The sequence below is a fragment of the Electrona antarctica genome (assembly GCF_951216825.1).
Source record: "Electrona antarctica genome assembly, chromosome: 4".
Classification (NCBI taxonomy): domain Eukaryota; kingdom Metazoa; phylum Chordata; class Actinopteri; order Myctophiformes; family Myctophidae; genus Electrona; species Electrona antarctica.
In genome coordinates, this window is record NC_136809.1 from 9,874,354 (window position 1) to 9,901,293 (window position 26,940).

General features: G+C 42.2%; 1 long non-coding RNA gene across 1 annotated transcript; it reads left to right on the forward strand.

Moving 5' to 3' along the window:
* The first annotated feature begins 2,084 nt into the window (after positions 1-2,084).
* Positions 2,085-26,940, forward strand: LOC306922458. Its single transcript, XR_013789927.1, has 3 exons — positions 2,085-2,207; positions 11,814-12,091; positions 26,878-26,940. It is a non-coding gene; the product is annotated as an uncharacterized lncRNA (long non-coding RNA).

Below are 26,940 nucleotides of genomic sequence, written 5' to 3' on the forward strand. Positions count from 1 at the left end.
ATTATGTAGACTTAGATAGTATTTTAAACAGACTTATAGCTTGTTATGTAGACAGCTCTAGAATTGCACTTTATGTAGTCATAGCACTTTATAGTACACATGTATAATATATTATATAGTATAGTATGTATAGTTTACATAGATACTCCACTGTTACGTTCTTAGTTTACGCATGATTCATGATAACTACTTTTTATACATGTGATGTATGCCATGCTTTTTGTTATTGCTTAATGTAAGTCGCTCTGGATTAAGAGCGTCTGCTAAATGCCTAAATTGTAAATTGTAAATTGTAAATTTTGGGGTACCCAGCCCCGAGAGAGAGAGAGAGAGAGACACACAGACAGACAGAAGTCGCTGTGCATGGTGGGCTTTAGACCAGGATCAGGCTTTCCACAGCTACCCCACAACACAGCAGGCACTGTCTGCAGTGCTGACAGCAGAGCAGAAGCTCTCAATGTTTTAACCATAATACAACTAAATATACAATAACAAAACACAAATCTCACTTGAAGTGGATTGCAATAATTTACAATTTCATCTTTTTTCTTTCTATCTTTTTCCTATTTCTGAGCCCCCCCCAGTCGGGGGCCCCCAGGCTGCAGCCCATCCTAGGCCAATGGTAGATCCGGCCCTGCACATCCGCCTGTGTGTCGTGTCGTGTCGTGCCGTGGGGGGTCGTGACGTGTCGTGGGGTGTCGTGTCGTGTCGTGCCGTCTGTCGTGGGGGGTTGTGTCGTGGGGGGTCATGTCGTGTTGTGTCAGTCAGTCTGACATGGTAGATTAATATCATCCATTATTAAGAAGGTAAACCTATAGGATTGTTGTGGAGTTTGCAGCAAAGTGGTGTTCTTCAACTTCATAACTCTGTTTTGTGCGTTGAGTTCTTCCAGCGCAGTCGAAAGTTAGTTACTCCCTGTTTGGCTAGAGCTTCACGTAACTGAAGGGGAATAGAATAATTTAATTATGCCACCATTGTGATGTATATGCAGGTGATTCTTCTATATATTGTATGCATCTGGAAACATCCAGTGAAAATCCCCCCCCATAAAAGTGACATGTCACAAAACAGCATCATTCAAATGTTTCCTAACAGGTTAATTACCTGTTGTAGGAATTGAGCATTAATGTCTGGATCTGTCAGGTCAGCATCAGTCTGAATCTTCATCTTCATCACCTTCACTTCTTGAATAGCTGTGTGTGCCACATCCATGCCACACACGCACCGCATGAAAAGTAGAACAATAAAACACATAAGACAATACTAATTATCTTGATCTTTTGTGCTAAAAATGTGAAACTTTAGGCGTGTTGTGAAGAAGAAGACTCACCTCTGTGGCAGAAGAATGCAAACTCTCTATCACATCCTGCATCAACCCATTTAAACTGTGGGCTCCGCCAAACGGCTCCACAATATTCCTTTCCACCCATTCCATTATTGGGCTCTCCTTCAGCCCAGTGTGTGAAGGACAGGTTGGTCTGGTCAGACCATGTCCATGCTACTCTGTGAAGGCCGATCCATACATACCAATCTTTTCGCAATAAAGACACAACTTGGTTGTTCTCCTCAGCAGTTTTGATAACAGCCAGGTCTGTGTAATGACGTCTGCAGTGTTGCTGGGCAGCCTTCCATGATAATGTCGCCGTGACAATAATATATTTCTGCTGGGCTCCATTTCTATCTAGGGGAGGGAACAGTGAAATAGTGTCACTATACAGACCAATTGCTTGCAGACATGAACTGTAAAGTGTGTGTGTGTGTGTGTGTGTGTGTGTGTGTGTGTGTGTGTGTGTGTGTGTGTGTGTGTGTGTGTGTGTGTGTGTGTGTGTGTGTGTGTGTGTGTGTGTGTGTGTGTGTGTGTGTGTGTGTGTGTGCGTGTGTGTGGACAAAAAGTTCTTACCATCATAACAGACAAAATCGTTTTTTTTTTCACAGGAACCATCATTCCAAAAACCATCCGAACCGATTGTCACACAGAGCTCTTTTCCTCCAACATAATTTGGCTCGCCAGAACTCCAGTTATGAAACTCTGCCCTGATCGGTGCATCGGTTGCTGACCATCTCCAAGAGTTGACATCATGGCCTATGGTTCCCTTCCAGGATGTGGGGTCATCATACAGTCCAAACCATATTAGTTCTGTCCCAGGGTTGTCTATGTCGACTGCTTTGAGACTCTTCACATCTTCCATGTTCTCTACGGTGGCCAGGTCAGTGTACTTCTCTCTGCAGTAGCTCCGAGCATCATTCCAGGTCATTCTCAAGTTAACTAAGTGATATTCACGAAGCACACAACAAGAGGGTATGTAGAATCCTGAAGAAGGTCAAGAATAGTGGATTTAGAGCCGCATGACTATTAATCTTGCCCATTGTGTGTTCACCCCTATCCGTCTGTTTGTGTGTCTGTCTGTGAACAGTTCATCTCCGGCACAGCTGGACCGATTGTCGTAAATCTTGCACACCAGGAGGCCGTGTGGGATAATGTCAGCCGCAATTTCTAATATTTTTGGGTCTAACTATAGATTTTGTCGATTTTGTAGGACTTCAAATGTCATTCAGTGCCATGTGTATTTACATTACTGAAATGTAAAAACAAGAAATGATGACATAGTCATATTATTACCAGCTGCTTTTATATTTGCGGCGGTGGTGGTCCACAGTAAAAACTAGAAAAAATGCCCCCAGTGCAGGTTAGGTTGTGGCCTCCTGGTGGCGCTATAATAGGCCAATGTGAAAAGGGTGACATTTCTTCTTACGCCTTGGATGGCAATTGGATGATTTGAGGCATTTTGTTCCAAAAATGTGTTCTGCAAAAATCCACCTGTTGGTGGCGCTCTAACAGGCCAATGTGAAAAGAGTGGGATATATTCCTCAGCCTAGTAGGAAAGTCTGTGAAAGATTTCACGTAAATTGCACGCTGCGTTCATGATTTGAGGCTTTTTGTTCAAAACGGGCCAATCCTGCAAACTGTGAAAGCCAATGTTAGCCAATTAGGAGGGAATCTGAAATATCGGACAGATCCGTCTTGAACAAATGACTATAGAGATACTGTGTAACGATTTGCGGGATTTTTGGACAGAATCTGGAGGAGTAATATCAAAAAATGTGTTTTTCAAAAGTCGGCCTCCTGGTGGCGCTATAACAGGCCGTTCTTGAAAATTTGGGGCAGGTTCATCGTTGGCATCCAGGGAGAGTGTGTGCAAAATTTGGCCTTCGGCCTGGTGGAGACAAATAGCAAATGTACAAGCTCCCAAGTCCCAACGTGTCGAGGTATGAATATGATGCATCGTGAGCTTGTAGATTGGCTATTTTAACTATTGTATATATTTTTTATTATATATTTTGTAAAGGAATGGTTTTGGTCATACAAGGTTTCCACCTGACAGCAATATATCAGTCAGTTTGAGCAGATTCCATTCAAATTGGCTACTATGACTGCCTATGAATTCCACAGGCCTGGGTATACAACCTGACCTGGCGGGGATATGCGGCCCGGGCACGGCCGCGCAGCGCTCACATCAAGTGAGTTGTCTCTGTTGCGCACCGACAACGGCTTGAACAATGTCAAACTGTCGTGATTCTGTCATGATTGTTGTAACAGCTGAAAACGTCCCAGTTAGATCAATGTCTAAATGATGTCGCATAGTAGAGTCTGCTGCTGCTATATTACTATCACAACATAAAACGCTCTGTAGCAAGTGACTAATTCTCGTACCAGTTGCCGTGGGCTTCTACCCGCTCCTCTGGCCGCGGGGGCAGGGGGGGAGCGCACGGCAACTGGCACGAGAATTAGTCAGTCGCTTCTCTGTTACAAGCTCGCGGCCGTGGTTAGATGTTCTATTGTAACTGTGCTGTGCCATGTATGATGATGTACGAACAACATGCGATTGTCTCACACACACACACACACACACACACACACACACACACACACACACACACACACAGCATTTTTGTACTCACATCAGTCCATCTGAGAATATGTAAGGAGTCCATATTTTGTCATGAATGTCCAACTTTCCCTTAATTTTGTAATCTACTACAGGTATATCTACTGTAGATATATCTGCCTTCAGGCCCAGTGGAATTACAGCAATAGTTTTGGCAGTGATGAATGCAAGGTTGCACAACTTTCTTTGGTAACTGTCTCCACATTTGAAATTACCGATTAGACAGAGACGAGGGGAGGGTATAAGCCTAAGGTCAAGACATGCTGACAGACTTAAAAGAACATTGTATATCCTCCCAAAACGGGACAAGTCTATGGCAGGACCATAAAAAGACCCCTTTTTTCCTTACATATCGACACATAAAAGACATTTCTGGATGCATAGCATTCAATTTCACTGCAGTATAATATGTTATATATGTAAGATCTTAAATCGAAAAAGTGTATCTCCAATCATATGATTCAGAATCTATTATAGTATTAGTAGTATAGTATAATAGTATTAAGTGGAATAGCCTCTATCAGATCCTGATACAATTTAGACAAAAAGGATAATTTGAGTGCCATAACCAAGAAATAACAATACATGTTCTTACCAGAGAGGAGGACGATCAGAAGTAATTTATGATCCATACTGTAGTTTCTCTGTGAGGAAATAAACAGTTATCACACTGTAAACACTGAAAATATGAATTTGTTGTGATACAATTCCATCGAGAAAACATCTCAATATTACTTCTGGAATAAGAGGAAAAGAAAATAGAAATTATCCAGGCGGACAAAAAAAGATGTCATTGACAGAATTATTTTAATATTGACCTACTTGCTCTCGGAGAGGAAATTCTGTTTCACCTCAGCCCAGCTTTGTGATGTACCACTATTGATAAAAAAATGTTTAGATTATTCCCTTTGAATAATCTAAACAACTCTTCTAACCAACCACCTGTACATACAGTCTACATGAAAAATACACTCACCATTTGAAATCTCAGTGTCTGATGTTGCAAGTGTTGAAGAACTGTAGCTATGGAGTAAATCTCTCAGAGCTGGTACCTCTAGCGAACGTTTATTTTCACATGCAAATAGTATGGAAAGGTTTCAGTGACATATTGATTAATAGTTGCTACAGCTTGGCTCATGTTGGCTGCCATGGCATTGGTCTGATGGCTCGTTATTCCGAAGCACATTGCCCCACCGGGGGCGGCGGTGGCTCAGGGGTAGAGTGGCTGGATGGTAACCGCAAGGTTGCCTGTTCGAACCTGGCTCCCCCAGAGTTAGTGTGTCCTTGAGCAAGACACTGAACCCCAAATTGCTCCTGATGTGCTGGTTAGTGCCTTGCATGGTTTCGGCCGCCATTGGTGTATGAATGTGTGGGTGAATTGATGCAAAAATCTATGTAAAGCGCCTTGGATAAAGGCGCTATATAAATGCACCATTTACCATTTATTGTTATTAACTATAGGGTTATTAACATCACAAAACCTTTTTTCCAGACTATTGTTGTCTTGTTGTTTTACTGCAAGCATTTATACAGTGCAGTTGTCTTTTCCACAAGGTAATACTGTACAATGGCATAATGTCCTTAATGGAAGAGGCTAGAACAATGTTTTTAGTGGTCTAGGACCCCAAATAATGTTCTAGGAACACAACGTGCTTTGGAAACCACACGATAGTAATTGGAGGCTGAACAGACGTGGAGGCTGAACAGGAGAAGGTTAATACTCGTATAGGCCTACAGCAGCCATGTTGGCAAGAAATTGGACCACTTCTTGTGCCATTGGTGTTACCAATGATACTAATTAAGGCTTAATTCCATTCACAGTCAGATGGGAAATGTTCAATTATCATAACGGAGGCTTTAAACTTTTAATTAACCGACCTATTAAATGTAGGCTAATGATTTTTAACTGTACATATAAAGGATTATGAACAAGCCAACACTAAACACGCGTGATTTTCACCCGGACAATTCTATTATTGTAATTTTCATAATGTTGATGTCTGAGGTGGGCTAGTCGTTCTTTCAGTACCTTGATGATGCTCAGTGACATCATAGAAGGTAGGTTTGTTTCCCTGCCCACATCCCTGGTTTTTTCTACAGGCAGGTGTTCGGGCACCCATGTTAGAGAAAAATCTCATACACCCACAATGGGCTTTTTTTCTTTCTTTTTGGAGTGCTGCTAGCCACTCCTATACGCAGCAATGTGTGTCCTTCTGTATGTCTGTGTGCATGTATGTCTAAACACGGAAATATTTTTTTTACCAGCTGCTATGAAATGTGTATCGATGTGCAAGCTAGTCCTCTAGTAGTCTAGTCCAGCTGGTTTTATCATTGGCTTACATCGCTGTGCGCTGTTTCTGTAATGCACGCACGAACGCACGCTCGCTCGCACAGCACCACTCAGTTCAGACGGGTCTGATTTTCTTTCTTCGCTGAACCATTTTCACATGTCCCAGGAATGGGTGGACCAAAGGAGAAGTTACCAGCTCAATCTTTCTTCTATATATCTATGTATCCTTAAATAACCTTTTGGTCTTATGTAAGGTACTTTGAATTGTAATGCATGAAATGTGATACACAAATATATTTGCCTTGCCTTGTGCTAATGATCTTTCACTATAAAAGCTTTATATCTTTAAACCATGTGAAGTTAGTTGACCGGGCTCTATATAATATGTTTTAACTCTACACTAAATATCTTCGCTGAACTTATCCAATCTTGAAGCTTGACAAGCTTGTAGATCTGCTATTTTCACACACTGTTCAGCACTGTATTTGAGTCCCGGGAGTACTAAGTGGTTAAATTGTAGTCTGAAAACCCACCTTTTCAGACTCCATCATGGCCCATAGCCTACCCCCTTAGACAGCACTTCTTAGACTTACATAGCATTTGAAACAGACTTATAGCATGTCATGTAGACAGCACAATAAGTGCATTGTATGTAGTCATAGCACTTCATAGTATATATGTACAGCATAGTATAGCATATGTATGTATAGTTTATATGTATAGTGTCATTATATAGATATGTTCTAGTTATAGTTTATATGTATAGTGTCATTATATAGATATGTTCTAGTTACGTTCTTAGCTTACGCATGTTTCGCGATAAATGCATTTTACATTTAACATATGTGATGTATTCCCATGCTTTTTGTTCTTGCTTAATGTAAGTCGCTCTGGATTAAGAGCGTCTGCTAAATGCCTAAATTGTAAATTGTAAATTGTAAATTGGTTCAACTATCTGGAGTACAATAGACTGCAATGGAAACAAGCCTCCTTTCTGTCTTAGCTTTTAAGCATAACCTTTGACTGTACTACTACCTGTACTGTTATCAAATTTGCTAATAAAGTAATCTCTATTGAGTCTACGCCGGGCATTAAATTATTGGCTCATAAATGCGACAAACAAAATCACACCCGTGTGAACTGTGAAGTGAGTGGTGCAACTCCGTGTGGGGGTCCCCGGAAGGGGTGCCCACTGCCCAGGGTGCCGGCCCGGTTCCGGCGACCCGCCCGCGTCGTCGTGGTTGAGAAATGACAGAGTTACCGTGTGGGGGTCCCCAGGGGGTCCTTGTACTTTACTGTACTGTCACACCCGAAATCATCTTATATACTGTGTGTGTGTGTGTGTGTGTGTGTGTGTGCGTGTGCCTACACACAAGTGCTACCAACCAAACTGAATCTATCCATCTGGTATCCCAATATTCATCATTCATGACCCTCACTGTCTACACCATGGACAACATCAGACCATAGAGTCTATGGGCAGTATTATGCGTGTCTTAAGTACCAGGTCTTATTACTTAACTTAAGACCTGGAGGCGTGGTCAATGCTGTTTGGCCACTCAGAATAGCCAAATGGTATTGATCACACCTCCAGGTCTTAAGTTAAGTAATAAGACCTGGTACTTAAGACATGCATAATACTGCCCTATGTCTCACATATTAAACGGCTGTACTATTTACAAAGGACGGCGTGTGTGTGATTCTAACCCACTGATTTACAACTGTACTCCTCTGTTGTGATCCTGAAAGCCATCCTCTAGAGATGGTGACTAGCAGTAGTGCACACTGCACAGTAACAAAGTATTTACTTTAGCACTGCACTTTGAAGTATTTTGGAATTAATTTTTGAACACTTAGAGTTAGAGTTAAACTAACACTTTTAATTGTTAAAAGCAAGTACTCCAGTTGTAGTTGATAACATTTGACCAGTAGCCTACTTTGACTCAAGTACTGGGGTTGAGAACAGCACTCTGACCACCATAGCATTCAGTTGAATTACCTCCCTCCATGCAAACAGAACATAGTGTCACACGACATGTTCAAGTTTATTAAACAAATAACAGGACAATTATACACACTGTATATAGAAACATATAGTGTATCAGCACACCAAGATATGGGTATCATCTGCACATTTGTAAAGTTAGAATCCAATTACCTTTAAGACATGTTTAATAACCAAATTTACCAAATTGAAAGATCTGTTGAACCGAGTCAATGCCTACAAGACCCTCAGACTCTTCATCTCCTTAGGAGTCTAAGGACATGAGACTCTAAGGCTTAGAGGATGCTAGGAAACTGACTCATGCCTTTGTATTATCTCAACTAGATTACTGCAATGCACTTCACACAGGCTTGCCTAAGAAAACTACTGAGCGGCTGCAACTCCTTAAAAAATACAGTAGCCAGAATCCTAACCAACAGCAGGAAGAGGGACCGCATCACCCCTGTACTTGCGTCCTTGCACTGGATCCATGTGAAGTTTAGGATAGATTGTAAAGTTATTTTACTGGTTTTTAAAGTCTCAAATTGTCTACTCCAGGCATCCCAAACTGTGGCATATCCCATGTCGTGCGCGAACACCCTCTAGGGGGTCCGTGGCAGAAAACGGTAATGGCGTTTTTATGGTGTTATTTAACACAAACAGCAACATCTGGTAAACCACTGTTGTAAGGAAATCTATAGAGCAGCTGCGGGAGTATACAGCTGCTGCAAATAATAGTGATGCTAGGATTCATGTTGTTAAGAATCGGCACAGTTTTATGTCTATTTCCTTGTAATTTATTAAAATCAACAAAAAAAAATCAAACAATTATCTAACTTAACATAAACATTGTTTCAACAGGAATAGTTAAGCTATAATAGTTAAGCTATTTCTAATAATACTTTCTCAAAGTATTATCAACTAAAACCGACCAACTGCAATTAGTTTTGCTTCCTTTCTTCTTTTTTTTCATCCTTAATCATATAATTATTTTGTATTGGTAATTGCTTAACCTGCAGTGTACCACTCCTGTATTGACCTGCAGGTACCACTCCTGTATTGACCTGCAGGTACCACTCCTGTATTGACCTGCAGGTACCACTCCTGTATTGACCTGCAGGTACCACTCCTGTATTGACCTGCAGGTACCACTCCTGTATTGACCTGCAGGTACCACTCCTGTATTGACCTGCAGGTACCACTCCTGTATTGACCTGCAGGTACCACTCCTGTATTGACCTGCAGTGTACCACTCCTGTATTGACCTGCAGGTACCACTCCTGTATTAACCTGCAGGTACCACTCCTGTATTAACCTGCAGATACCACTCCTGTATTGACCTGCAGGTACCACTCCTGTATTGACCTGCAGGTACCACTCCTGTATTGACCTGCAGGTACCACTCCTGTACACCAATTTTCTACTCTCTATCTGTTTAATTTGAAAATATTAATACACAAATTATGGTAGAGAAAAATAAAGCAAGACAGATTTACAGTAGTAGGGGCTCCCCTCAATGCGTGGTGCGCAATTTGGCCGCACGGCCGAAAAAATAGGGGTATTTTGGTTTAATTTTGGCCCCGAGAGAGAGAGAGACACACACAGACAGACAGAAGTCGCTGTGCATGGTGGGCTTTAGACCAGGATCAGGCTTTCCACAGCTACCCCACAACACAGCAGGCACTGTCTGCAGTGCTGACAGCAGAGCAGAAGCTCTCAATGTTTTAACCATAATACAACTAAATATACAATAACAAAACACAAATCTCACTTGAAGTGGATTGCAATCATTTACAATTTCATCTTTTTTCTTTCTTTTTCCTATTTTTGAGCCCCCCCCAGCCGGGGGCCCCCGGGCTGCAGCCCACCCTATAGGCCAATGGTAGATCCGGCCCTGCACATCCGACTGTGTGACGTGTAGTGCAGTGTAGTGTCGTGTCGTGGGGGGTCGTGTCGTGTTGTGGGGGGTCGTGTCGTGTTGTGGGGGGTCGTGTCGTGTCGTGGGGGGTCGTGTCGTGTTGTGGGGGGTCGTGTCGTGTTGTGGGGGGTCGTGTCGTGTCGCGTCGTGTCGTGTCGTGGGGGGTCGTGTCGTGGGGGTCGTGTCGTGTCGTGTCGTGTCGTGGGGGGTTGTGTCGTGGGGGGTCGTGTCGTGGGGGTCGTGTCGTGTCGTGGGGGGTCGTGTCGCGGGGGTCGTGTCGTGGGGGGTCGTGTCGTGTCGTGTCGTGTCGTGTCGTGTCGTGTCGTGTCGTGTCAGTCAGTCTGACATGGTAGAATAATATCATCCATTATTAAGAAGGTAAACCTATAGGCTTGTTGTGGAGTTTGCAGTAAGTGTTGCAAGTGTTGTTCATCAACTTCATAACTCTCCTTTTTTGTGGGTTGAGTTCTTCCAGCGCAGTCGAAAGTTAGTTACTCCCTGTTTGGCTAGAGCTTCACGTAACTGAAGGGGGAATAGAATAATTGAATTATATGCCACCATTGTGATGTATATGCAGGTGATTCTTCTATATATTGTATGCATCTGGAAACATCCAGTGAAAATCCCCCCCCCCATAAAAGTGACATGTCACAAAACAGCATCATTAAAATGTTTCCTAACAGGTTAATTACCTGTTGTAGGAATTGAGCATTAATGTCTGGATCTGTCAGGTCAGCATCAGTCTGAATCTTCATCTTCATCACCTTCACTTCTTGAATAGCTGTGTGTGCCACATGCATGCCACACACGCACCACATGAAAAGTAGAACAACAAAACACATAAGACAATACTAATTATCTTGATCTTTTGTGCTAAAAATGTGAAACTTTAGGCGTGTTGTGAAGAAGAAGACTCACCTCTGTGGCAGAAGAATGCAAACTTTCTATCACATCCTGCATCAACCCATTTAAACTGTGGGCTCCGCCAAACGGCTCCACAATGTTCCTTTCCACCACCATTATTGGGGTCATTTTCAGCCCAGTGTGTGAAGGACAGGTTGGTCTGGTCAGACCATGTCCATGCTACTCTGTGAAGGCCGATCCATGTATTGCCAGGTTTTTGTAATAAAGACACAACTTGGTTGTTCTCCTCAGCATTTTTGATAACAGCCAGGTCTGTGTAATGACGTCTGCAGTGTTGCTGGGCAGCCTTCCATGATGATTTCGTCTTGACAATAATATATTTCTGCTGGGCTCCATTTCTATCTAGGGGAGGGAACAGTGAAATAGTGTCACTATACAGACCAATTGCTTTCAGACAAATTAACTGTAAATTATGTAAAATACATCTGTGTATGTGTCCATACACGTGTGCACAAGCTGCATGCCTGCCTGTGTGTGATAAGTACTATGAATAGATTATTTTGATTGTATAGGCAATATGTTCTTACCATCATAACAGCCAAAAAGGTTTTTTACCCCATTGACAAATGGAAGGTGTGTGTGTGTGTGTGTGTGTGTGTGTGTGTGTGTGTGTGTGTGTGTGTGTGTGTGTGTGTGTGTGTGTGTGTGTGTGTGTGTGTGTGTGTGTGTGTGTGTGTGTGTGTGTGTGTGTGTGTGTGTGACAAAAAGTTCTTACCATCATAACAGACAAAATCTTTTTTTTTTTCACAGGAACCATCATTCCAAAAACCATCCGAACCGATTGTCACACAGAGCTCTTTTCCTCCAGCATAATTTGGCTCGCCAGAACTCCAGTTATGATACTCTGCCCTGATCGGTGCATCGGTTGCTGACCATCTCCAAGAGTTGACATCATGGCCTATGGTTCCCTTCCAGGATGTGGGGTCATCATACAGTCCAAACCATATATATGTATATGTACCATATATATTGTCGGTGATGACTGCTTTGAGACTCTTCACATCTTCCATGTTCTCTACGGTGGCCAGGTCAGTGTACTTCTCTCTGCAGTAGCTCCGAGCATCATTCCAGGTCATTTTCGAGTTAACATAGTGATACTCACGAAGCACACAACAGGAGGGTATGTAGAATCCTGAAGAAGTTCAAGAATAGTGGATTTAGAGCTGGATGCATGAATATTTTTTAAACGTTTAGCTATATGCTTTGGTTTGGGTAGTGAAAACTATGTTGTTGTGTTTTGACATTAGGGGTCCCATGTTGTCTGCTATAACCCAGTCTACTTAAATCATACATGAATAAAATCTATAATGCATAATGAATCTCCTTAGAACATCATACATTTTGGTAAAGCACATCACCTTCAAGTGTAATATTGTGATCATACTACAGTTACCAACAAAACGCATCAAGGGGCAATTTACTATCAAAATTAAAATAATGTGTTGCTATTCCTATCTCTGTTTCCCTATAAATAGAAGAATTAATTTGACTGAGACATTAAATAGTCCCTGTTGATTCATAGTAGCAGAGCTCTGTCACAGAGGCTTCGTCTCACCAATCAACCAAAATAACTGATCTACACATTAACAGATAGTCCAATACAGACTACACTAATATGCTTTACAAACACATGCATGGTCATGCTGCTGTTTTCCCAGGCTGATGTGATCAGGCAGTGAAAACCACCACTGTTTTAATGTGTTTTTAAAGGCGGCAATTTATGTTCTCTACGGTGGCCAGGTCAGTGTACTTCTCTCTGCAGTAGCTCCGAGCATCATTCCAGGTCATTCTCAAGTTAACAAAGTGATATTCACGAAGCACACAACAGGAGGGTATTTAGAATCCTGAAGAAGGTCAAGAATAGTGGATTTAGAGCCGGATGACTATTAATCTTGCCCATTGTGTGTTCACCCCTATCCGTCTGTTTGTGTGTCTGTCTGTCTGTGAACAGTTAATCTCCGGCACAGCTGGACCGATTGTCGTAACTGTATAGATTTTGTCGAACATTTTGTAGGACTTCAAATGTCATTCAGTGCCATGTGTATTTACATTACTGTAATGTAAAAACAAGAAATTATGACATAGTCATATTATTACCAGCTGCTTTTATATTTGCGGCGGTGGTGGTCCACAGTAAAACTAGAAAAAATGCCCCCAGTGCAGGTCAGGTTGTGGCCTCCTGGTGGCGCTATAATAGGCCAATGTGAAAAGGGTGACATTTCTTCTCACGCCTTGGATGGCAATTGGATGATTTGAGGCATTTTGTTCCAAAAATGTGTTCTGCAAAAATCCACCTGTTGGTGGCGCTCTAACAGGCCAATGTGAAAAGGGTGGGATATATTCCTCAGCCTAGTAGGAAAGTCTGTGAAATATTTCACGTAAATTGCACGCTGCGTTCATGATTTGAGGCTTTTTGTTCAAAACGGGCCAATCCGGCAAACTGTGAAAGCCAATGTTAGCCAATAAGGAGGGAATCTGAAATATCGGACAGATCCGTCTTGAACACATGACTATAGAGATACTGTGTAACGATTTGCGGGATTGTTGGACAGAATCTGGAGGAGTAATATCAAAAAATGTGTTTTTCAAAAGTCTGCCTCCTGGTGGCGCTATAACTGGCCGTTCTGGAAAATTTGGGGCAGGTTCATCGTTGGCATCCAGGGAGAGTGTGTGCAAAATTTGGCCTTCGGCCTGGTGGAGACAAATAGCAAATGAACAAGCTCCCAACGTGTCGAGGTATGAATATGATGCATCGTGAGCTTGTAGATTGGCTATTTTAACTATTGTATACAGTATATATATTTTGTATTATTATATATTTTGTAAAGGAATGGTTTTGGTCATACAAGGTTTCCACCTGACAGCAATATATGGTTCTGCATCAGTCAGTTTCCACAGGCCTGGGTATACAACCTGACCTGGCGGGGATATGCGGCCCGGCCGCGCAGCGCTCACATCAAGTGAGTTGTCTCTGTTACGGCTTGAACAATGTCAAACTGTCGTGATTCTGTCATGATTGTTGTAACAGCTGAAAACTTCCCAGATCAATGTCTAAATGATGTAGCATAGTAGAGTCTGCTGCTACTATATTACTATCACAACATAAAACGCTCTGTCGCAAGTGACTAATTCTCGTACCAGTTGTCGTGGGCTTCTACCCGCTCCTCTGGCCGCGGGGGCGGGGGGGAGCGCACGGCAACTGCCACGAGAATTAGTAGTCGCTTCTCTGTTACAAGCTCACGGCCGTGGTTAGATGTTCTCTTGTAACTGTGCTGTGCCATGTATGATGATGCAGAGGCGTATCTACAATAAGGCGAGGGCAGGCGTCCGCCTGTCCAAATCCATTTCTGGCCTGGCCAAAATCCATACAATGAGAAAAAAAGAGGACAAAAACAAGACCTGAGAACTATCAGAGGACAGCTGATTGGCCGTTGCGGTAGAGCGCGACCCTCAATCACCCATTGGAATGTAAATGCATGCCTTTCAGCCTTTGTATCCTACTCGTCTGGCAGGTATATCTCTTTGAAAACCTTTAGTGCTACGATTGTGCACGGGGAGACGACAATTAACACATGATCTTGCCTGCCCAAAACGTAATTCCTGGATACGCCACTGTGATGATGTACGAACAACACACATTTGTGCGACCACGCAACAGACAAATTACCCATGGTTCACATGCATGACACTCGTACTTCACAGTCATGTTTCAGGGCTATAGTATCAAATATGAAGGACTGACTATCGTAAACGATACAGACTAGAGACACCTCAGCAACAATATCGCCCAGACAGTTTGTGTATTTTTGGACCACAATTCTTGAGACTACTCAAAACAAAGTCGGACAGTGTTTTAATTAAGCTACTCCAATTTCCACACATGACTGTGTTGTTGCTGTGAAGTGAATCTTCATGCCGTGCAGACGGTGTGAGTTTGTTACTCTTGAAGTTCAAGCCGTGCTGACGATGGGATCATTGGGATGTATGCGCTGTTGCCAGTGTTGCCAACTGTCGTGATCATACTACAGTTACCAACAAAACGCATCAAGGGGCAATTTACTATCAAAATTAAAATAATGTGTTGCTATGCCTATATCTGTTTCCCTATAAACAGAATAATTCATTTGACTGAGACATTAAATAGTCCCTGTTGATTCATAGTAGCAGAGCTCTGTCACAGAGGCTTCGTCTCACCAATCAACCAAAATAACTGACCTACACATTAAAAGATAGTCCAATACAGACTACACTAATATGCTTTACAAACACATGCATGGTCATGCTGCTGTTTTCCCAGGCTGATGTGATCAGGCAGTGAAAACCACCACTGTTTTAATGTGTTTTTAAAGGCGTCAATTTATGTTCTGGATACGCCACTGTGATGATGTACGAACAACACACATTTGTGCGACCACGCAACAGACAAATTACCCATGGTTCACATGCATGACACTCGTACTTCACAGTCATGTTTCAGGGCTATAGTATCAAATATGAAGGACTGACTATCGTAAACGATACAGACTAGAGACACCTCAGCAACAATATCGCCCAGACAGTTTGTGTATTTTTGGACCACAATTCTTGAGACTACTCAAAACAAAGTCGGACAGTGTTTTAATTAAGCTACTCCAATTTCCACACATGACTGTGTTGTTGCTGTGAAGTGAATCTTCATGCCGTGCAGACGGTGTGAGTTTGTTACTCTTCAAGCCGTGCTGACATGGGATCATTGGGATGTATGCGCTGTTGCCAGTGTTGCCAACTGTCGTGACAGCTAACCAACTAAGCTAACCAACCTCCAAAAACCAGGCAAGCAACTGTGGGGAAAAAAATAATCCAAGTGTGGCTGGAAATAAGCGGACTTGGCAACCATGGTTAATGCTGGCCTCTGATGCTGGCTTACGACATTGAGGGGGCAGAAAACTGCACGCTCGAGCGCTGTTCATGCAGCCTGAACTGGGACAAGAGCTAATTTTAAAATGTGAGCCGCCATTGGACTGGCCCCATGAAGTGAACAGAGTTGTCAGACGATAAATTAGGTGGCGAACTTGTCGTGTACATTTCCAGGCTATTCTTTGACCAGCCTGCTACATAGATTTCCATATATGAAGCTGACCTGTTCTGACATTCCATATGTTGATCCATCCCCACCTGTCCTTCCTGTTCTGATACTCCATATGTTGATCTGACCTCATCAAACCCTGTACACTCAAGACACGCTCCATATATGGCCAGTACAGAATTAATTTCATATGTTGATCTGATCCCCCCCACCCCCCATGCCAAAGCGCCAGCACTCGCCCAGCAGTCTGCTACCTGCCGTCACCCAGGCGCATGCGTGCTTCTCGCCCTAAAGGGCGAGGTCACTTCTTGCCCTCAGGGCATCTTACTGATGTGGACACACACACACACACACACACACACACACACACACACACACACACACACACACACACACACACACACACACACACACACACACACACACACCATTTTTGTACTCACATCAGTCCATCTGAGAATATGTAAGGAGTCCATATTTTGTCATGAATGTCCAACTTTCCCCTAATTTTGTAATCTACTACAGGTATATAACTACTGTAGATATATCTGCCTTCAGGCCCAGTGGAATTACAGCAATAGTTTTGGCAGTGATGAATGCAAGGTTGCACAACTTTCTTTGGTAACTGTCTCCACATTTGAAACTAGAAAAAGTGCCCTTCTGGGCACAGGTCTCCACCAGGAGGATAGGACTGTGTGAGATGTTTGGCAAAATGTTTAGGAGTAATATAAACATGTTTTTTTGTTTGCTTGTTTTTCTTTTGTTGAGGAAATGCAGAGCCAGATCACTCATAGCATCTCTGAGGATAGAATTCTGGATGAGCAGGACATGTGCAGCATTTTGAACAAAACGGGCCACTCCTGAAAACTTTGGAAGGCAATGTTAGCCAATCAGTGTAGAATCTGAGAAATCCAACAGACTTGTCTTGTTCACATGACTACAGAGATCATGTGTACCGATTTGCGTGAGATTTGGAAGAAATCTGTGCGACTAACATAAGCAATGTGTTTTGTAGAAATCGGCCTCATGGTGGCGCTATAACCGGCAGATGTGGAGGGATGCAGAGACGATGTTTTTCCATGGCCTCTAGGGAGTGCGCATACATAAGTTGTATACAGATCGATGCAGTTCTAGCTAAAAAACAGGAATTGGCCTGTTATAGCGCCACCGTGAGGCTGATTTGGGGAAAAACGTAGTGGCATGTCATCCTCGGCCTAGTGGAAATGTGCGTGTATAATTTCACGGAAATTGCACACTGTGTTTGTGATTTATGGCATTTTGTTCGAAACGGACCAATCATGTGAGCTTTGGAAGCCAATCTTAGCCAATCAGGATGGAAGATGGGAAATGGTGCAGATCCGTGTTGATCACATGACTATGGAGATAGTGTATACCGAATTGTGTGATGTATGGATAAAATGTGTTTGAGTAATCTACAGAAATGTGTTTTGCCTAAATCGGCCTCATGGTGGCGCTATAACAGGCCGTTCTGGAAAATGTGGGGCAGAGGTTCATCGTTGGCATCCAGGGAGTGTGTGTGCAAAGTTTGGCATCGACCGGGTTAACGGTGCCGGGGATTAGCTGGTAACAGACGGACGGAAGGACACACACACACACACACACGGACACACACACACACACGGACGGAGTGCAAACTAGAAAAAGTGCCCTTCTGGGCACAGGTCTCCACCAGGAGGATAGGAGTGTGTGTGATGTTTGGCAAAATGTTTAGGAGTCATATAAACATGTTTGTTTGTTTTTTGCAACAATTTTCTTCATTGTGTTGAGGAAATGCAGAGTCAGATCACTCATAGCATCTCTGAGGATAGAATTCTGGATGAGCAGGACATTTTGTACAAAACGGGCCACTCCTGAAGACTTTGGAAGGTAATCTTAGCCAATCAGTGTAGAATCTGAGAAATCAAACAGACTCGTCTTGATCACATGACTACAGAGATCATGTATACCGATTTGCATGAGATTTGGATGAAATCTGTGCGACTAATATAAACAATGTGTTTTGCAGAAATCGGCCTCATGGTGGCACTATAACCGGCAGATGTGGAGGGATGCAGGGAAAATGTTTTTCCATGCCTCTAGGGAGTGCGCATACAAAGTTGTACACAGAACGATGCAGTTATAGGTAAAAACAGGAATTTCCCTGTTATAGCACCACCATGAGGCTGGTTTGGAAAATAAATGGTGTCATGTCATCCTCAGCCTAGTGGAAATGTGGGTGTATAATTTCACGGAAATTGCACACTGTGTTTGTGATTTGTGGCATTTTGTTCGAAACGGACCAATCATGTGAGCTTTGGAAGCGAATGTTAGCCAATCAGGAAGAAAGATGGGAAATGGTGCAGATCCGTGTTGATCACATGACTATGGAGAAAGTGTATACCGAATTGTGTGATGTATGGATAAAATGTGTACGAGTAATCTACAGAAATGTGTTTTGCCTAAATCGGCCTCATGGTGGCGCTATAACAGGCCGTTGAGGAATATTTGGGGCAGAGGTTCGTCGTTGGCATCCAGGGAGTGTGTGTGCAAAGTTTGGCATGGATCGGGCCAACGGTGCCGGAGATTAGCTGGTAACAGACGGACGGAAGGAAGGAAGGAAGGAAGGACGGACGGACGCACACACACACACACGGACGGAGTGCAAAACATACTCTCTCCCCATGCCTTCGGCCTGGTGGAGACAAACATACTCTCTCCCCTTCGGCCTGGTGGAGACAATTACCGATTAGACAGAGACGAGGGGAGGGTATAAGCTTCCTGTTCTCGAGAGGAGGGTCTATTTCACTAGCAGTTGAATAGTAGGGGTTGTGCTGAAATATCGATATGGCGATATATATCGATACGTCCTCCCGCGATAAATAATCGATATTGATTATTAAAATATCGGGAAAAAAAAATGTTTTAATTTGAAATGTTGTTCATAATGAAGTGATGAACAACATGTTTAGAAAAGGAGGAAATTATAGCTAAAATAAAGCAAATCCCACTCTCAGATTCCACAGCAACCAGAAGTACTGAATTACTGGATGGTGATTTGTCCAAACAGCTTTGTGGGAATACAAAATGCAGAATGCATTTCCCCAGCAGTGGACAAGTCCACTGACACCAGTGATAATGGTCAGTTGGTGGTTATCGAGGGCCTAATATCGCGATATATATCGTATCGTGAGGTACCCATATCGTCCCACCCCTATTGAATAGACATACATCCTAACTTTGCAACAAAACAGTAATAATGATTTTAAAGGTACAATGAAGATATAGTTAAACATAACGAAATAAATGAAATTGAACAGACTCTATATTAAGAAATGAACTAACTGTTTAACCCACTAAAGAAAACTATTAATCATGAAAATACCCTGTCTTATAGTACAGTTTAAATCAGTACACAAATGTACTCACAGTTAATAATTTCATAGCGTTTCTCATTATTCTATAATGACAGAAGAGTGTTTAAGAGTCAAGTTAAATGTGAAACCGCAACTTAGTGACAAAGATAGAAGTCTTCTAGCCAGATAGTCACCGGAAGATTCTAGATTCTCACCACAGGGAAGCAAGCCTCAAACGGTTTAGAACAATAGCCTTTTGGTTCAGGTGCTAAAGAGTAAACAACGACTTTACTATGGTAAAGAGGTGAGAAAAGGTCTCTAGCAGAAGATCATTTTCGCCTGAGTCAACAGACTCTTGTCTGAGAAAACCCTCTTGTGACTTTGTCTAATTTAACATTACATATTCAAGTAGTGATGAAATATGCTATATGATTCATAATACACCACACCTATACATGCTGACTTAAAAGAACATTGTATATCCTCCCAAAACGGGACAAGTCTATGGCAGGACCATAAAAATACCCCTTTTTTCCTTACATATCCAACACATAAAATATATTTCTGGATGCATAGCGTTCAATTTCACTGCAGTATAATATGTTATATATGTAAGATTCTAAATCGAAAAAGTGTATCTCCAATTCTATGATTCAGAATGTATGCTTGACCATATATCTTTACCCACTCATCATCAATTTCTTGAACATCTATTATAGTATTAGTAGTATAGTATAATAGTATTAAGTGGAAAAGCCTCTATCAGATCCTGATACAATTTAGACAAAAAGGATCATTTGAGTCCCATAACCAAGAAATAACAATACATGTTCTTACCAGAGAGGAGGACGATCAGAAGTAATTTATGATCCATACTGTAGTTTCTCTGTGAGGAAATAAACAGTTATCACACTGTAAACACTGAAAATATGAATTTGTTGTGATACAATTCCATCAAGAAAACATCTCAATATTACTTCTGGAATAAGAGAGAAAAATTGACAGAATTATTTTAATATTGACCTACTTGCTCTCGGAGAGGAAATTCTGTTTCACCTCAGCCCAGCTTTGTGATGTACCACTGTTGATTAAACATTGTTTAGATTATTCCTTTTGATGTAAGAGGACACTGATGAACCAGTCTTCTAATCTAACCAACCACCTGTAAATCAATACAGTCTACATGAAAAATACACTCACCATTTGAAATCTCAGTGTCTGATGTTGCAAGTGTTGAAGAACTGTAGCTATGGAGTAAATCTCTCAGAGCTGGTACCTCTAGTGATATATATTTAAAATATTTATTTTCACATGCAAATAGTATGGAAAAGTGTCAAGGTCAAAGTCAAAGTCGTACGATTAGTCACAGACGCTACTGCAGTGAAATTTGTTCTCCGCATTTGACCCATCTCTTGGAACGGTGAGCCGCAGCGTGCGCCACGCTCGGGAATCATTAGTTGATTTGACCCCCAATCCAACCCATTGATGCTGAGTGCCAGGGAGGCATTGGGTCCCATTTTTACAGTCTTTGGTATGACCCGGCCGGGGATCGAACCCCGACCTCCCAGTTTCAGGGCGGACACTCTAACCACAAGGCTACTGTCTGACATTTTGATTAATAGTTGCTACAGCTTGGCTCATGTTGGCTGCCATGGCATTGGTCTGATGGCTCGTTATTCCAAAGCACATTGTTATTAACTATAGGGTTATTAACATCACCAAACCTTTTTTCCCAGACTATTGTTGTCTTGTTGTTTTACTGCAAGCATTTATACAGTGCAGTTGTCTTTTCCACAAGGTAATACTGTACAATGGCATAATGTCCTTAATGGAAGAGGCTAGAACAATGTTTTTAGTGGTCTAGGACCCCAAATAATGTTCTAGGAACACAACGTGCTTTGGAAACCACACGATAGTAATTGGAGGCTGAACAGACGTGGAGGCTGAACAGGAGAAGGTTAATACTCGTATAGGCCTACAGCAGCCATGTTGGCAAGAAATTGGACCACTTCTTGTGCCATTGGTGTTACCAATGATACTAATTAAGGCTTTAAACTTTTAATTAACCGACCTATTAAATGTATGTAACTGTAGGCCTATACTTAAGGATTATGAACAAGCCAACACTAAACACGCGTGATTTTCACCCGGACAATTCTATTATTGTAATTTTCATAATGTTGATGTCTGAGGTGGGCTAGTCGTTCTTTCAGTACCTTGATGATGCTCAGTGACATCATAGAAGGTAGGTTTGTTTCCCTGCCCACATCCCTGTTTTTTTCTACAGGCAGGTGTTCGGGCACCCATGTTAGAGAAAAATCTCATACACCCACAATGGGCTTTTTTCTTTCTTTTTGGAGTGCTGCTAGCCACTCCTATACGCAGCAATGTGTGTCCTTCTGTATGTCTGTGTGCATGTATGTCTAAACACGGATTTCTTTTTACCAGCTGCTATGAAATGTGTATCGATGTGCAAGCTAGTCCTCTAGTAGTCTAGTCCAGCTGGTTTTCTCATTGGCTTACATCGATGTGCGCTGTTTCTGTAATGCACGCACGAACGCACACACGCACACTCGCACGCACAGCACCACTCTGTTCAGACGGGTCTGATTTTCTTTCTTCGCTGAACCATTTTCACATGTCCCAGGAATGGGTGGACCAAAGGAGAAGTTACCAGCTCCATTTTTCTTCTATATATCTATGTATCCTTAAATAACCTTTTGGTCTTATGTAAGGTACTTTGAATTGTAATGCATGAAATGTGATACACAAATATATTTGCCTTGCCTTGTGCTAATGATCTTTCACTATAAAAGCTTTATATCTTTAAACCATGTGAAGTTAGTTGACCGGGCTCTATATAATATGTTTTAACTCTACACTAAATATCTTCGCTGAACTTAGCCAATCTTGAAGCTTGACAAGCTTGTAGATCTGCTATTTTCACACACTGTTCAGCACTGTATTTGAGTCCCGGGAGTACTAAGTGGTTAAATTGTAGTCTGAAAACCCACCTTTTCGGACTCCATCATGGCCCATAGCACTTACCCTACCCCCTTAGACAGCACTTCTTAGACGTACATAGCATTTGAAACAGACTTATAGCATGTCATGTAGACAGCACAATAAGTGCATTGTATGTAGTCATAGCACTTCATAGTATATATGTACAGCATAGTATAGCATATGTATGTATAGTTTATATGTATAGTGTCATTATATAGATATGTTCTAGTTATAGTTTATATGTATAGTGTCATTATATAGATATGTTCTAGTTACGTTCTTAGCTTACGCATGTTTCGCGATAAATGCATTTTACATTTTACATATGTGATGTATTCCCATCGCTCTGGATTAAGAGCGTCTGCTAAATGCCTAAATTGTAAATTGTAAATTGTAAATTGGTTCAACTATCTGGAGTACAATAGACTGCAATGGAAACAAGCCTCCTTTCTGTCTTATCTTTTAAGCATAACCTTTGACTGTACTACTACCTGTACTGTTATCAAACCTGCTAATAAAGTAATCTCTATTGAGTCTACGCCGGGCATTAAATTATTGGCTCATAAATGCGACAAACAAAATCACACCCGTGTGAACTGTGAAGTGAGTGGTGCAACTCCGTGTGGGGGTCCCCGGAAGGGGTGCCCACTGCCCAGGGTGCCGGCCCGGTTCCGGCGACCCGCCCGCGTCGTCGTGGTTGAGAAATGACAGAGTTACCGTGTGGGGGTCCCCAGGGGGTCCTTGTACTTTACTGTACTGTCACACCCGAAATCATCTTATATACTGTGTGTGTGTGTGTGTGTGTGTGTGTGTGCGTGTGCCTACACACAAGTGCTGCCAACCAAACTGAATCTATCCATCTGGTATCCCAATATTCATCATTCATGACCCTCACTGTCTACACCATGGACAACATCAGACCATAGAGTCTATGGGCAGTATTATGCGTGTCTTAAGTACCAGGTCTTATTACTTAACTTAAGACCTGGAGGCGTGGTCAATGCTGTTTGGCCACTCAGAATAGCCAAATGGTATTGATCACACCTCCAGGTCTTAAGTTAAGTAATAAGACCTGGTACTTAAGACATGCATAATACTGCCCTATGTCTCACATATTAAACGGCTGTACTATTTACAAAGGACGGCGTGTGTGTGATTCTAACCCACTGATTTACAACTGTACTCCTCTGTTGTGATCCTGAAAGCCATCCTCTAGAGATGGTGACTAGCAGTAGTGCACACTGCACAGTAACAAAGTATTTACTTTAGCACTGCACTTTGAAGTATTTTGGAATTAATTTTTGAACACTTAGAGTTAGAGTTAAACTAACACTTTTAATTGTTAAAAGCAAGTACTCCAGTTGTAGTTGATAACATTTGACCAGTAGCCTACTTTGACTCAAGTACTGGGGTTGAGAACAGCACTCTGACCACCATAGCATTCAGTTGAATTACCTCCCTCCATGCAAACAGAACATAGTGTCACACGACATGTTCAAGTTTATTAAACAAATAACAGGACAGTTATACACACTGTATATAGAAACATATAGTGTATCAGCACACCAAGATATGGGTATCATCTTCACATTTGTAAAGTTAGAATCCAATTACTTTTAAGACATGTTTAATAACCAAATTTACCAAATTGAAAGATCTGTTGAACCGAGTCAATGCCTACAAGACCCTCAGACCCTTCATCTCCTTAGGAGTCTAAGGACATGAGACTCTAAGGCTTAGAGGATGCTAGGAAACTGACTCATGCCTTTGTATTATCTCAACTAGATTACTGCAATGCACTTCACACAGGCTTGCCTAAGAAAACTACTGAGCGGCTGCAACTCCTTAAAAAATACAGTAGCCAGAATCCTAACCAACAGCAGGAAGAGGGACCGCATCACCCCTGTACTTGCGTCCTTGCACTGGATCCATGTGAAGTTTAGGATAGATTGTAAAGTTATTTTACTGGTTTTTAAAGTCTCAAATTGTTTACTCCAGGCATCCCAAACTGTGGCATATCCCATGTCGTGCGCGAACACCCTCTAGGGGGTCCGTGGCAGAAAACGGTAATGGCGTTTTTATGGTGTTATTTAACACAAACAGCAACATCTGGTAAACCACTGTTGTAAGGAAATCTATAGAGCAGCTGCGGGAGTATACAGCTGCTGCAAATAATAGTGATGCTAGGGTTCATGTTGTTAAGAATCGGCACAGTTTTATGTCTATTTCCTTGTAATTTATTAAAATCAACAAAAAAAATCTAACAATTATCTAACTTAACATAAACATTGTTTCAACAGGAATAGTTAATCTATAATAGTTAAGCTATTTCTAATAATACTTTCTCAAAGTATTATCAACTAAAACCGACCAACTGCAATTAGTTTTGCTTCCTTTCTTCTTCTTTTTTCATCCTTAATCATATCATTATTTTGTATTGGTAATTGCTTAACCTGCAGTGTACCACTCCTGTATTGACCTGCAGTGTACCACTCCTGTATTGACCAATGTTCTACTCTCTATCTGTTTAATTTGAAAATATTAATACACAAATTATGGAAGAGAAAAATAAAGCAAGACAGATTTACAGTAGTAGGGGCTCCCCTCAATGCGTGGTGCGCAACTTGGCCGCGCGGCCGAAATAATAGGGGTATTTTGGTTTAATTTTGGCCCCGAGAGAGAGAGAGACACACAGACAGACAGAAGTCGCTGTGCATGGTGGGCTTTAGACCAGGATCAGGCTTTCCACAGCTACCCCACAACACAGCAGGCACTGTCTGCAGTGCTGACAGCAGAGCAGAAGCTCTCAATGTTTTAACCATAATACAACTAAATATACAATAACAAAACACAAATCTCACTTGAAGTGGATTGCAATCATTTACAATTTCATCTTTTTTCTTTCTTTTTCCTATTTTTGAGCCCCCCCCAGTCGGGGGCCCCCGGGCTGCAGCCCACCCTATAGGCCAATGGTAGATCCGGCCCTGCACATCCGTCTGTGTGACGTGTAGTGCAGTGTAGTGTCGTGTCGTGGGGGGTCGTGTCGGGTCGTGTCGTGTCGTGTCGTGTCGTGTCGTGTCGTGTCGTGGGGGGTCGTGTCGTGGGGGTCGTGTCGTGTCGTGTCGTGGGGGGTTGTGTCGTGGGGGGTCGTGTCGTGGGGGTCGTGTCGTGTCGTGGGGGGTCGTGTCGTGGGGGTCGTGTCGTGGGGGGTCGTGTCGTGTCGTGTCGTGTCGTGTCAGTCAGTCTGACATGGTAGAATAATATCATCCATTATTAAGAAGGTAAACCTATAGGCTTGTTGTGGAGTTTGCAGTAAGTGTTGCAAGTGTTGTTCATCAACTTCATAACTCTCCTTTTTTGTGGGTTGAGTTCTTCCAGCGCAGTCGAAAGTTAGTTACTCCCTGTTTGGCTAGAGCTTCACGTAACTGAAGGGGGAATAGAATAATTGAATTATATGCCACCATTGTGATGTATATGCAGGTGATTCTTCTATATATTGTATGCATCTGGAAACATCCAGTGAAAATCCCCCCCCCCCATAAAAGTGACATGTCACAAAACAGCATCATTAAAATGTTTCCTAACAGGTTAATTACCTGTTGTAGGAATTGAGCATTAATGTCTGGATCTGTCAGGTCAGCATCAGTCTGAATCTTCATCTTCATCACCTTCACTTCTTGAATAGCTGTGTGTGCCACATGCATGCCACACACGCACCACATGAAAAGTAGAACAACAAAACACATAAGACAATACTAATTATCTTGATCTTTTGTGCTAAAAATGTGAAACTTTAGGCGTGTTGTGAAGAAGAAGACTCACCTCTGTGGCAGAAGAATGCAAACTTTCTATCACATCCTGCATCAACCCATTTAAACTGTGGGCTCAGCCAAACGGCTCCACAATGTTCCTTTCCACCACCATTATTGGGGTCATTTTCAGCCCAGTGTGTGAAGGACAGGTTGGTCTGGTCAGACCATGTCCATGCTACTCTGTGAAGGCCGATCCATGTATTGCCAGGTTTTTGTAATAAAGACACAACTTGGTTGTTCTCCTCAGCATTTTTGATAACAGCCAGGTCTGTGTAATGACGTCTGCAGTGTTGCTGGGCAGCCTTCCATGATGATTTCGTCTTGACAATAATATATTTCTGCTGGGCTCCATTTCTATCTAGGGGAGGGAACAGTGAAATAGTGTCACTATACAGACCAATTGCTTGCAGACAAATTAACTGTAAATTATGTAAAATACATCTGTGTATGTGTCCATACATGTGTGCACAAGCTGCATGCCTGCCTGTGTGTGATAAGTACTATGAATAGATTATTTTGATTGTATAGGCAATATGTTCTTACCATCATAACAGCCAAAATCTTTTTTTTTTTCACAGGAACCATCATTCCAAAAACCATCCGAACCGATTGTCACACAGAGCTCTTTTCCTCCAGCATAA